This window comes from Aquarana catesbeiana, linkage group LG04 (assembly GCF_042186555.1).
Source record: "Aquarana catesbeiana isolate 2022-GZ linkage group LG04, ASM4218655v1, whole genome shotgun sequence".
In the NCBI taxonomy this organism is placed as follows: Eukaryota; Metazoa; Chordata; class Amphibia; order Anura; family Ranidae; genus Aquarana; species Aquarana catesbeiana.
Window position 1 is genome coordinate 56,231,269 of NC_133327.1, and position 13,568 is coordinate 56,244,836.

General features: G+C 43.0%; 1 non-coding gene and 1 pseudogene across 1 annotated transcript; both read right to left on the reverse strand.

The window, feature by feature from the left end:
- Window positions 1-316: 316 nt before the first annotated feature.
- Window positions 317-497, reverse strand: LOC141141870 (U2 spliceosomal RNA; annotated as a pseudogene).
- Window positions 498-13,108: 12,611 nt separating this feature from the next.
- LOC141141882 (U2 spliceosomal RNA) lies at window positions 13,109-13,305 on the reverse strand. The gene has a single exon (XR_012244271.1). It is a non-coding gene; the product is annotated as a U2 spliceosomal RNA (small nuclear RNA).
- Between the last annotated feature and the right edge of the window lie 263 nt (window positions 13,306-13,568).

Sequence of the window (13,568 nt, forward strand, 5' to 3'; positions counted from 1 at the left end):
ATTTCAGTTAGCTGCTGCATCAAGTGACGTAAATGTAGCACAGTCAACCCCCATTCAAAAAGGACTCTCCAAACTGGCACTGGCAGGAAAGGCTTCATTTTAAGCCTGGGAGATAGATAGGTAAAACACTAGCTGTCTCATCAAAATTTGCGTGATGTGGCGTGACATGAAGCAAAAACACCAATACACACAGGGGTTAAATGCAAGTTTATTGCAAGAATTAACAGATTGTGAGCAAAAAAAGCAACATTGCCAGTGAGCAAGCAAAAGGAAGATTTTTGTTGTTCATTATTCTGTTTTTTGAAACTGCATGAGAGAGGGGTGCACCGGTCCTGGAGGTACTGCAATAACAGGTCGATGCTAGGAGTAGACAGAGCAAGCTCTTCTTCATCTCCCTGTTCTAAAAATCCATTTAATATATGGTCCCCAGATAGGGGACGTATCGGATATTAAACTGATAAGAACAGACTACTACTCTACTATTCAGAACAAGATTTTCAGTACATGCAACATTACAGTCGTGGTACAAAACCATCTGTACAATCTCTTCATCATAATAGTACTTTTATACAAAAAACATACAACAAAACAACTTCCATCCTATCCTAACTTCCTGAACTAAAAACCCTACACTCATAAACAAACTAAGACAAACAAACAACAACTCCTATTCTACAAAGTTACAAACATTGACAAAAACCAACTACCTAAATTACTACACATACTTACCTTTGAAATCATAAATTAAGGGTAAGAGACGCAACCACCTCCCAAAACTCCCATTCACTGATTTACACACATTTACAACTTAAACACCCTATTTCCCCATATCAATCAAAAAAACTCCACTTATTCCTCTTACAATCCCATTTGTCTATACTTCCACACCTATCCTATCCATACAAACCTCAACCCACAGCTACTTTCACAAAATCACTCCAACTTCTTCGTTTCCATATTCGACTTTTCTCCCAAACTCCAGACATCGTACAAGAAAGCAGCATGTAACTTTACTAAAATCATTCTACAACACCACCTTACCTCCATCTCTTCCGTTCTCATTACCAATTGATTTTGCATATCCCACAAAACTTCTTTTAACACAAAACAAACAATCCACCCCAAATACTTTCCCTCCACCTTCCCAAACCAACACTTGTTAAGTAACTCTCATAAGTTAATTTACACTTACATACTTTGTCCAAAAACTCATCAAACATAATCTTTTTGTGCATAATCACATTCCCAAAGTACATGTTTCACATCCTCATTCCCACCACATACTTCTCTTGGGCATCTCTCTGACTGAATTATGTCACGTCCTTTCAAAAAAACTTTTGTTAATAAACCCTCGTGTAGCGCCAACCATGTAACGTCTCGCTGTCTATTAGACACTCTTTCAATTTCCACTGCACTCCAAACTCTAGCAGCCTCAAAGGATCTAAGTCCTCTAATGTTACTTACAATTGTTTGTTTACCAATTTCTTTCTTCACTTTATTCTTGCAACATGCTTCCAGACCCAAAGTCTCCAAACCATATTTTTCCCGTATTTCATCCAATTTTTTGTAGTGCACTGATATAACAAAGGATACTGGTTTACCAAGTTCAAACTTCCTCCATTTCCACCTCCTGAACAACCAACCCCCATATATCGCATCATGGCATCATGACAGCAGTTCTTCTATCAACCATTACCGTCCTAAAAGCCACCAACCAATAGTGCATGTCTACATATTTTACCTGGTCTGGAAACCCCAAACCACCCAAACTACATGTTCTCTTCACCGTTTCACGGGCAATACGTTCCATCCTGGAACCCCAGAGGAAACCAAAAAGGACTTTGTTTATTTTAATCACCCATATCTTCCCCATAGGCACCACAACTGCAATGTACAAAATTAAAGGAAGTATCACAGCTTTAACAATTAACACTTTACCTTTTAGGGATAATTCCCTCATTGCCCAAAACTCCACCTTCTTCTTAATTTTTATATGCAGCACTTCATAACTTTCTTTTCCTTTTATAGTTTTGTCAAAGATAATACCTAAGAGATTTTAACCTCAGGTTTGAATTGCAATTTATCATTTCTTATATATCACTCCCCAAGCTACACAAACAACTTTTATTCCAGTTGACTCTCATCTTGGATATCATACAATATATTTCAGTTACCAAGCTCACACGATCTACCTCCCTTTGTGATGATGCCACCACAACCACGTCATCCATATACGCCATAGACTTTACCACCATACCTCCTCCACCTGGGATAACAAAACCTCTGCACACCTTATCCCTCTGTAAACTCTTCAATAGTGGCTCGATGACACAGATGAATGCCAAAGGTGACAAAGGACACCCCTGCCTTACACCGATTTTATTCTGAAGGCATCACTCAAGTTTCCTTTAACAAGAATTCTACTTTGGCTATCCATATAAAAACCAATACAAATTTTAAATCATATCTTCCACGCCTCCTCCTTTCTTTTCCGCTGTTCTCGCTCTTCTTGCTACTACCACTGGGGAATCAGGGGACTCCCCCTCATCAGAAGAGGAGACCATTCCCATCAACCTTTCTATCTCAGTTCTTGCTCTCTTACTTGCAATGCTTTCACTATCACTTTGAATTTCCTTAGTTTTCTGACCTGGGGGCAAGGATCCAATCTCCTCCATTTCCATTCTTGTACCCCAACTAGAATCCTCCATTCCAGCAGTTACAGGGTTAATTTCGTCTAACATACCCTCTACCTCTGCCACCTCCATCCCTGTATCAACCACTTCTTTTTCCTCTGTCACCGCTTTCTCTTTTTCCTTTTACAGCAAATTCTCTTTTAACTTCCAGTTCTCTCACTAACCTGGCTTGTAACCCAGACATTTGCATAAACTCCTCCCTCTTTGATTGCTCCTCCTTGCTCGTTCCGCCCTTCCCTTCTTGAAAGGCAGGCACAACACCTCCCACCGTTTTCATCACATCAGCGCTCATAGAAGCCATGCCCCCCCTCGGCGTTCCGGCGCCATCTTCTTTACCGAGCACCGCCAACACAGACACCGCTACCGCGCTCTGTCTTCCCGCTGTAACTTCCTCCTCCATCTGCTCCTCATCCTCTCTAACCCCATGCTCCAGGATGAGTTTAAGTGCCTTTTCCCAGTCCGCCACCCGCTCTGCAAAAGCCACGGCTTCTACCTCTGCAGCTATCTCGGCTCCATGGTACTTGCCAAGGAAACCCCCTTTCTTCACAGCGTCCGCAAATGAAAATATCCTACACCCGGCTTTAGTTTTCTCTGGGCAATCTCTTGCAAAGTGACCTGTAGTATCACACAAATCACATTCTCTGGGCTGTTTGCAATCTGAAAATGAGGTGCAGGCAGTGTGGGGATGAAAATCACATGGCCAGGGATTGCAATCTTCTTTCTCATGCCCATACTCAAAGCAAGTCCTGCAAAAAAGCAGGTTGCCCAGAGAAAAACAAGGAACATCTCTCCCCTGCAACTGTGAAAAACGGGGGGGTAAAGTATATGCACCCTTATCATCACGATTAAACTTAACTTTATATCTAACTTTACAAATTCTTATGGAATGTATAGGAGTAATTTTTGTACCTGAATCAACCATAGAACAAAACTTAAGCAAATAAATTCTCACCACCTCCTTTTCCAAAAATGAATTGTAGAAATGAACCACGACATCTCGTTTTTCCGCTTCAAATAAAGTTTCCACCTCTATTCCTTCCAAGATAGGCACATCATCATTGACTTGTTTTCTATATCTTTCAAACGCTTGCAAGCAGGTATCCTCAGAAAAAAAATGAAACATCATAAATGCCAGTTGCAGGGAAATCCTGCAATACATAGATGTCACTCAGCGTGAGACTCAAAGCTTCCATCAGGCAATCTTCAATCACTTTAACCGTGAACAGTCTTCTCTTTTCAGGTCCCACGACCAGTCTAAATGATTTGGGTAAGAACCGTCTCGCCATCTTAGTCCGTCAATCAAATGTCACTGGATTCCCCGAGCAAGCGGCGGTCTGGCCGAAACGAAGCACTCGCTGAGAGGTGCCCGTCTGCCCTTCCCCCACGTCTAGACTGGCCGGAGCTGCTGATGTGCAACTTTTCACACCTACCCGGGCTTGTGGCCTAATCCCTGCTTTCTAGCCTAAACACAGCTTGAAACTGTTGATTAGGCAGACCAGAGCATTAATTGCACAGGTCCTGGTGCTCCTCGTTGATGAGTAGAGTACTAGAGTAGGGATATGCAATTAGCGGACCTCCAGCTGTTGCAAAACTACAAATCCCATCATGCCTCTGCCTCTGGGTGTCATGCTTGTGGCTGTCAGTCTTGCTATGCCTCATGTGATTTGTAGTTCTGTAACAGCTGGAGGTCCGCTAATTGCATATCCCTGCACTAGAGGGAGACAGGCTGCGGAATCAGAGGATGCCTCGACTGACTTTGCTCCATTTGCTCTATTTCCGTCCCTTGCTGCAGCTGGCTAATAGTCAGCCCTTCTTCCATCTCCCTGTTCTAAAAATCCATTTAATATATGGTCCCCAGATAGGGGACACGTATCAGATATTAAACCTGAAAAGAACAGATGTTTTAATTTTTTATTTTTTTATTTTGTGTAAACCTTTAATAAATCCATGGTTTCAATGGAAATAACAACATTGATAGTACCACATCTGTCCCTTAAATGTAAAATGAATAGGAAATAATGTCCGGCCCATGAATCAAGGCCTCACCTTGCACCCCTAGGGGTGTTTGCAGGTTAGACACCTCCATGTCACAGGCATTAAACTTCTCAGCACAGACTGTGACACGTTGGTACATTGTGAAGGTCACAGATAGCCCCGAGGAAGCAAGGAGGCTGCGGAGGAAGCTCTCTCGAAGAGGGAATCAAGTTTTCTGATGTGAATCAGGAGCACTGTATGCCAGGGCACGTGGTGAGGGAGGATCAAACCCACAACCTGAAGGAGATGGTGGACGAGGTAAGCGAATTACAGGCACTTGCGGAAGGAGAGGAGGATTCCCATTTAGGGTGCTCATATCTGCTCTGGTCCACCTTTCTGGTCTTATATTATAAAAATAGAGGGGAGGAATCAAACCGAAGCACCACATCCCAATGACTTAATTAACAAAGAAAAGGGGACTTTTGGCCATAGAGTAGGCCAGGGACTTTTAACGGTGCTTAATAGTCAAAATAGAAATTTGTAAGATAAAAGAATATATTTTATTTATAGATCCATTTTTTAAAAAACAGACAAGAGACAAAACATATACATTTGTTTACAAAACAGTTGTGATAAAAATATGATACAGTGCTTGATACCACTTTCTCAACATGTTTCACTTTCTTAAGCTTCTTCAGGAGATATAATGTGGCATCTGATTAACTATAAAATGAAAAATAAACCATAAATGTTCAAACAAATATACAAAAATATATAGAAAAAAATTGTTAGGGGATATATTAGTTTAATGCTACATGTTATATAAGTCAAATGTCAATATAGAAAGTATCAGCAAAATTGCAAAACAAAATAGTAATGGAATATTTATAATATTTATATTAGTTGGGAAAAAAAAGGGGGGGGGCGTCCATCTTACCCAATGTCCTAGAATATGTAGATATATATTTTGATTCGAAATAGTACACCAATAAGTTGTGCCCTTTGCATGCCTTACCAGGAGGTCAGGGCTAGAGAGGGGTATTAAAGGGTCTCAGTGTATCAAGTGACTGGAAAGTCTCTGTAGTAAAGAGAAAGATATCTAAAATATATCAGGTTTCACAGAATGAGCAGCAAAAAAGTCATATAAATGAGTCAGGGATGATTGGTTGAGATAGTTAATCAATTTGCAAATACCTATAAAAGGTGAGTAGAATCAATCCAAATTCAAGGTTACATCCGTTGGATGGTTAAAAGCAATGCAAGCCTCTTGGTGAAGGGTTCCAAGAAAGGAAAAAGCAGGCGCAAACAAGCAGGATAGAATAGATGACCCCACAGAAATTCTGTGGGTGCAGCTGGGATAAAGCGTCGCTATTATTACCTTAGGGCTGGAGACCTGAGAAGTTGAAAGATATATATATATGGATATATTTACTACAATAAAAAATATATAATAAAGAAAAAATCAAAAGACGCAAGTTGGAAGCTTATTTGTCAAAATGGGCTGTGTAGAAGACTTACTAGTGATCCATATAGCATTCAGAGAGGAACCCCAAGTAGTCCACCAGGGGACTGCAAAGTTGTCTCGCTGGAGTCAGGAGAGAAATGACAGAGGGTGGCGGGAAAAGCCCCGCTATATATCCCTCTCCAGCGTGGCGGCATCTGAGTCGCCATCACGCTGCGGACAGAGCAGGAGGACTGCGCATGCGTAGGCAATCGGATCAAGATAGTTTCGGCGGCGTCAGTGACGTAGGGACATTCGACTGGCCAGTGGCCATTTTGAGAAATCCTGTGCCCAAACAGCGGCGCAGGAAAACATCCTCAGAGATAAACAAGGGGGAGAATTTACCCCCCGGTTTCCGAGGAGAAAGAAAAAACCAAAAGGATTTAAAGGAGATAGACCTGGGGAGAATGAGCCACGCGATGGTCCTCATGGTAAGGGCACACAGCTGCAGGAATATTGATTAAAAACAATGCCAGCTGGGTGCCCTGGGTGTCCGTACATGCCATAAGTAAAAAATGGAGGGCTGAAATGGTAAAGGGCATCAACATTTACCGGTGACATTTATATACAGATATGTATGTCATATAACATTAAAAAAATTAAAAATATTTTTATTTAATTATCAGTGTGTTCAGGTATAGGGTGGATGGAAGAAGAAAAAAAAAACAAATATATATATATATATATATATATATATATATATATATATATATATATATATATATATATATATATATATATAAATAAATTATAAAAAGGATTTAAAGCTTAAGACATCATTTAACCCAGGGTATTTAAGGGCATTCAAGGTGAAGATACACCTGGTTTCTCGTTGCAGCAGGATCCTATCATAGTCTCCACCTCTTTCATTTGGGGGGACATACTCAAGAGCAAAAAAATGCATTTTTTTGTCCTCAAATTGATGACATAGGCCTATATGGCGGCTAATGGGGGTTTCCGTCTTTTTCTTAGAGACCACGTCTCCTTGGTCAATAATTCGATGGAAAAAGGGACGTTTTGTTTTCCCCACATAAAAAGCATTACATTCACATGTCATTAAATAGACCACGCCGATAGATTGGCATGTAGCCAAAAAATTAGGATTGTATACTTGTCCATTGGGGAGAACAATATTACGTGACGCGTAAATATAGCTACAAAAGTCACACTTATGACAAGGTCTGGTCCCCTTAGCCTTGATGGTATTTCTGGAGAAGGGGGCATAATGACTGTGGATAATCTGGTCTCTTAATGAGCGGGAGCGTCTGTATGTAATTTCCAGGTGATCTTTTAAATGTTTAGATACATTGGGATCTCCCATCAGTAAATACCAATGCCTCTGTAAAAGATCCTGTACCTGCTGGTGTTGTCCAGAAAATCTTGTAATTAGTCTCAAACCGGAATCCGGTTTGGAGATGGTTTTTCCATGAATGAGGTGGGTACGGTCCTGTTTTTTGGCCCTTAAATAAGCTCTTTTGAGGCATTTGTTACTATAGCCGCGTGATTTCAAGCGGTTTCTTAGTGCTTTGGCCTCTATTTCAAAATGGGCATTTTCACTGCAGTTTCTTCTTAGTCTCAAATATTGTCCATATGGAACATTGGTTATCATGGATCGTGGATGTGAACTGGTGGCATGCAAGAGAGAGTTTCCCGCTGAGTGTTTACGAAAAAGGGTGGTCCCTATTCTATCAGGATTAACAAAAATTGTTATATCCAAGAAAGTAAGAGTAACTTTACCATGGAAGCAAATCAATTTAAATTGTATGTATTCAATTTGAGGCCCTCAAAAAAGCGGGAAAGATCCTCCCTGCTACCCGTCCAGATAAGGAACACATCGTCTATAAAACGTCTCCAAATTGGTATGTATTCAAACCAGGCCTGCATGTCGTCCCGGAATGATAGGTTTTGCTCCCACTCCCCCAGGTACAGGTTCGCATAAGAGGGGGCACATTTGGTCCCCATAGCGACCCCCTGCAGCTGGAGGTAGTGGGAGCCTGAGAACATGAAAATATTGTTGGTCAGAATGAACCTCAAGAGGTCCAAGATGAATCCATTGTAAGCCAATGAGACGTCAGTGTTCTGAGAGATGAAGCCCTCCACAACTGCCAGACCCTGAAGATGGGGAATGGAGTTGTAGAGGGCTTCCACATCCAGGGTCACAAGCCAAGCCCCTTCAGGAATGGCTAGGCCGTCCAATGCTCTGAGAATATCGCTAGTATCTTGAAGGTATGATGCCAGGCCTTCAACGTGGGGTCTGAGAAAATCATCCACCAGTTGACTGGCATTCTCAGTTAAGCATCCGTTGCCGGATACTATCGGATGGCCTGGGGGATTCTGTGAGTCTTTATGTTCTTCCTAAGATCCACATAGTGTGGGGATACGGGGACAAGGGACATTGAGAAAGTCCCAAGTTTGTTTTGTAATTAAGCCTTGATGATAGGCAGTCCCTATAAGTTGTTTGTAGCGAGTAGTCATATTAGTAACATGAACTGCAGATACTTTTTTGTACCAGTCACGATTTTTCAACAGGCGTAAAACCATGCATTCGTATTGGTCAGTGGTCATTACGACAAGGTTTCCCCCCTTGTCTGAAGGTTTTATAATTAGACGTGGGTCCGATTGTAATGACTTTAAGGCTGCTTTTTGTTCAGTTATCAAATTTGACTGTGATAGGCCCCTCCATTTGGTCTTACGAATATCGTCCGTAGCTTGTTGAGTAAAGGCCCACACATTGGGATTACCTTGTAATGTGGGAAAGGTCTTATGCCCCGTACACACGGTCGGACTTTGTTCGGACATTCCGACAACAAAATCCATGGATTTTTTCCGACGGATGTTGGCTCAAACTTGTCTTGCATACGCACGGTCACACAAAGTTGTCGGAAAATCCGATCATTCTAAACACGGTGACGTAAAACACATACGTCGGGACTATAAACGGGGCAGTGGCCAATAGCTTTCATCTCTTTATTTATTCTGAGCATGCGTGGCACTTTGTCCGTCGGATTTGTGTACACACGATCGGAATTTCCGACAACGGATTTTGTTGTCGGAAAATTTTATCTCCTGCTCTCCAACTTTGTGTGTCGGAAAATCCGATGGAAAATGTCCGATGGAGCCCACACACGGTCGGAATTTCCGACAACATGCTCCGATCGGACATCTTCCATCGGAAAATCCGACCGTGTGTACGGGGCATTAGACTTGGATTTATACTCCCTGGGGGAGGAGAGAGCTAGGGGGTGAGGGGCAGTGGATGAAAGACCCATGGATCCCTCCTGTTGGAGGGCATGGGCCTCCATGAGTTCCATTTCGTCAATGTGCCCCTCATCCCATAGCTCCAGGAGTTGCTCCATAGCTTTGATGTCGTCTAAGGTCATGTCTTTCCAAGAGAAATCTTCTTGGGATGTCGACTGGGTGGATTGTTTGGATTTGTCATATAGAATACGAAGCATAAGCTTATGGGAAAACAGATTTAGGTCTTTAATAAGTTCGAACTGATCAATTTTCTGCGTCGGACAAAAGGTTAAACCTAGTTCCAAGGCAGAAATTTGATCAGCAGTTAAAGCAAAAGGGGATCAATTTATTACCTCAAATTTTTGGCTTGTTTCTGAAGTAACGACTCCTCCACATTGGTCGTCTTTTTTAGATCGTGTACTGGTTGTGTAAAGATTCCCATTTAGGGTGCTCATATCTGCTCTGGTCCACCTTTCTGGTCTTACATTTTTATCTCCTTAATGTTCCAAGCATGCTCCAATTTAGAGCCAAACTTTTTTTTTTTTTTTTTTCTTAAAAGCCAGTGGAGTGCAAAACACACCCAAAAACTACTCATCACACAGTGACAAACGTGTATACACACACACCAAACAAAAAAATACAAATAAGTGACAAACAGGGGGATGAATAAAAAGAAAGTGGGGAAAATAAAGGTGGGAGAGTGAAAAGTGACCATTGTGTAATACAATGGCCGGCCCTCCGGCCAGAATAAAAATTTCCCCTGGTCCTAGCCAAAAGGCTCGGCCCTAGAGGCAGGTGCGAAAAACGTGTATTGTGGTGAAGTGACCATGGTGCCATAAATCAAGTGCCTGAACACTGTGACTGTACGGCACCCCTGAACTAGAAGCCCATCTTGCTTTCTACTTCCTTCAACCCGGGCTGATTCTTCTGTCTCCTCCGGGGAACCGGAGAACTGGCGGATTCCTTTTCGGAATCACCATTTTCAGACATTATTCCTCCTTCACCCTCCACCCCACCAGACCAAGACAAATCCACCCTAGATCTTTTACTGGCGGAAGTGTCCGCTAATTCCGGCGTAATAGAAGAATTGTCCATTCTTTGCCCACATTCAATGCTGCTAACACTATCCATATCACTTTCCTCCAAGTCACTGTCCGACAAGCTTCCAAAAAACTGCAAAGCCAACTGTGGTTCATCTGCAGTTGGTATTCCCTGGTCCACCACCTTCTCTCCCGGAGATGTGTCATCACTCTGTCTTCCAGTTATTCCCTTTTCCTGCTTCCTTATTCCACCAGAGGGGCATAGAACTTCGCTGACGCCATCTTCGCCCGGCACGACATCCGCGGCACCAGAGCTACCACAACCACCTGCCACTTTATTCACAGTCGCCATGGTTGTGTCTTCTGCTCCTGCCACATCACCTGCCTGCTCATCGGATGCAGCTTCACTGGCCGGGTGTTCTGGAGGATCACAAGGAGGGCCCGCTTGTACATCAGCAGCACTCCAAGTCCCCTCCTTTGTATCATCCTCCGCTGCCTGCTTTCTCTCTTCTCCTTCCCTGGGGTCAGAACCGTAGACAGCCACTCTCTTCTTGCAGCTTGGTATGTCCCACATTGTTTTGCCATATGTCCAGGTTTTTTACAGATATCGTATACCCTTCCTTCCTTACACTCCCGTGCCACATGACCTCCTTTCCCACAAAACCGGCACTTAAGCTCTTGATTGCACTCGCTGCTAACGTGTCCATACAGCATACATTTTCAACAATATCTAGGCTGTCCGGGGTAATAAAAAAAAAAAAAACCCTTTCCCCTCCAATAGTGAAAATGGCAGGGGGGTCTTCTGACACCTCCCACACAGCTATGTCATTCTTAAAAGTTCCAAAAAACGGTACTTCCCAGACCAAATTTTAAAGTTATTAAATACTTTATTCCCACCTCTTAAGTCATCACCAAGTTGCTTAGGAAGGCTCTCAGCAGATTAACATCCGCAAAAGGGTTATACAGATGGACTGTTGTTACATTTTCCTCCTGCATGAACAAGGGTTGCACTGCAAACTTCCTTCCCACTTCGCTTTCTTCCACCAAACTTCTCGAAGATGTTCCAGCAGACCTCAGTTGAAGGAAAGGTGACATCATATAAACGTTGGTTCGGAAAATCCTGTAGACAAAAGATGTCTCTTACCCCTAGGCCAAGGACTCCGTAAAAAGATCCATGACCACGGTCCTCAGCGTCACGACATCCGAGAATCCTGGCTTCACCAGGAACCGAAGCGAGTTCCGAATTCCCCGGACCGCCATTTTCAATCGCCTTCAGATCCAGCCACTTTCCTATGGGGGCCCCCACAAGGGGAAACCCCCACAGTTCCGCCAACCGCCCAAAGAACAAAATGCCTTCAAAAGGGCGATCGCTCCTCGTTGCCCGGGGACTAAGCCTAAGGCCAATAGCAGCAAGGGGGGGCCTCCGAAAAAGGGACGCTCCCCCCAAGGCCGACTGTCGGGTACCCTGGGCACCTTTCAACCAAGATACAAGTGAGCCTAAGACTGCACTTGATCTCAGCCAAAAGGCCGAGAAGCGATAACCCAATTGTTCTCTTTTCCAAGCGCTGCCCGCCATGGGCGAAACAAAGAGGTCGCTGAGGGGTGCCTGTCTGCTCTGCCCAACACCCTTCCCCCTGTCTAGACTGCCCGGAGCCGCCAATCCACAACTTTTCAGGGATGCCCGGGCTTGAGGCCTAATTCCTGTCTGCTGGCCTAAACACACCTTTCTAACACCTGCTCCCCAGCTGAAGCCTATTCTGACCTTTTAATGTGCCATTTTTTCAGCCCTGAGCACTAATTGCACAGATCCAGGCTAACGTTAACGTGGACAAAGCCGAGACCCATTAGAGGAAGACACAGGCTGCAGGATAAGGAATTGAATGCCGCCTCGACTGAATTTCAGTTAGCTGCTGCATCAAGTGACGGAAATGTAGCACAGTCAGCCCCCATTCAAAAAGGACTCTCCAAACTGACATTGGCAGGAAAGGCCTCATTTTGGGCCTTGGGAAATAGATAGGTAGAACACTAGCTGTCTCGTCGAAATTTGTGCACTTACTAATTCTATGACTTCCTGACTTTAGCGTGATGTGGTGTGAAAGGAAGCAAAAACACCAATACACACAGGGGTTAAATGCAAGTTTATTGCAAGAATTAACAGCTTGTGAGCAAAAAAAGCAACATTGCCAGTGAGCAAGCAAAAGGAAGATTTTTGTTGTTCATTCTGTTTTTGGAAACTGCATAAGAGAGGGGTGCACCGGTCCTGGAGGTACTGCAATACCAGGTCTTTATGAGGAAAGGTTGCGAGCACTGAACTTATTCTCTCTGGAGAAGAGACGCTTGAGAGGGGATATGATTTCAATATACAAATACCGTACTGGTGACCCTACAATAGAAATAAAACTTTTTAGCAGAAGAGATTTTAACAAGAATCGTGGCCACTCATTAAAATTAGAAGAAAAGAGGTTTAACCTTAAACTACATAGAGGGTTCTTTACTGTAAGAGCAGCAAGGATGTGGAATTCCCTTCCACAGGTGGTGGTCTCAGCAGGGAGCATCGATAGTTTCAAGAAACTATTAGATAAGCATCTAAATGAACGCAACATACAGGGATATACAATGTAGTACTAACACATAATCACACATAGGTTGGACTTGATGGACTTGTGTCTTTTTTCAACCTCGCCTACTATGTAACCAGGTCGATGCGTGGAGTGGACAGAGCAAGCTCTTCTTCTCCCTGTTCTAAAAATCCATTTAATATATGGTCCCCAGATAGGGAACCTATCAGATATTAAACTGATAAGAACAGATTTTTTTTTTTTTCTTACCTATCAGTTCTACTGCACTTTCGAGATGGTCACCACCAAGAACCCAAAAGGACTTTTTCAAGCCCACAGTGCTTCACACATCATCTAGGCAAAATTTTTCTTCAAAACTCCTTTTTAACTTTAACCAAGGAGCACTTTTAAAACAGACTTAAAACATGTACAAAAATACATTAAAAAAACATCCTCAACCCTTCATCTACCCCCACCCCTCCACTCCTCCCATCTCCAAAAAGCATTAGCTTCTTCCACCCCCATCCACCTCCTGTCCACCAACAACACCAAATATAACTTAGCC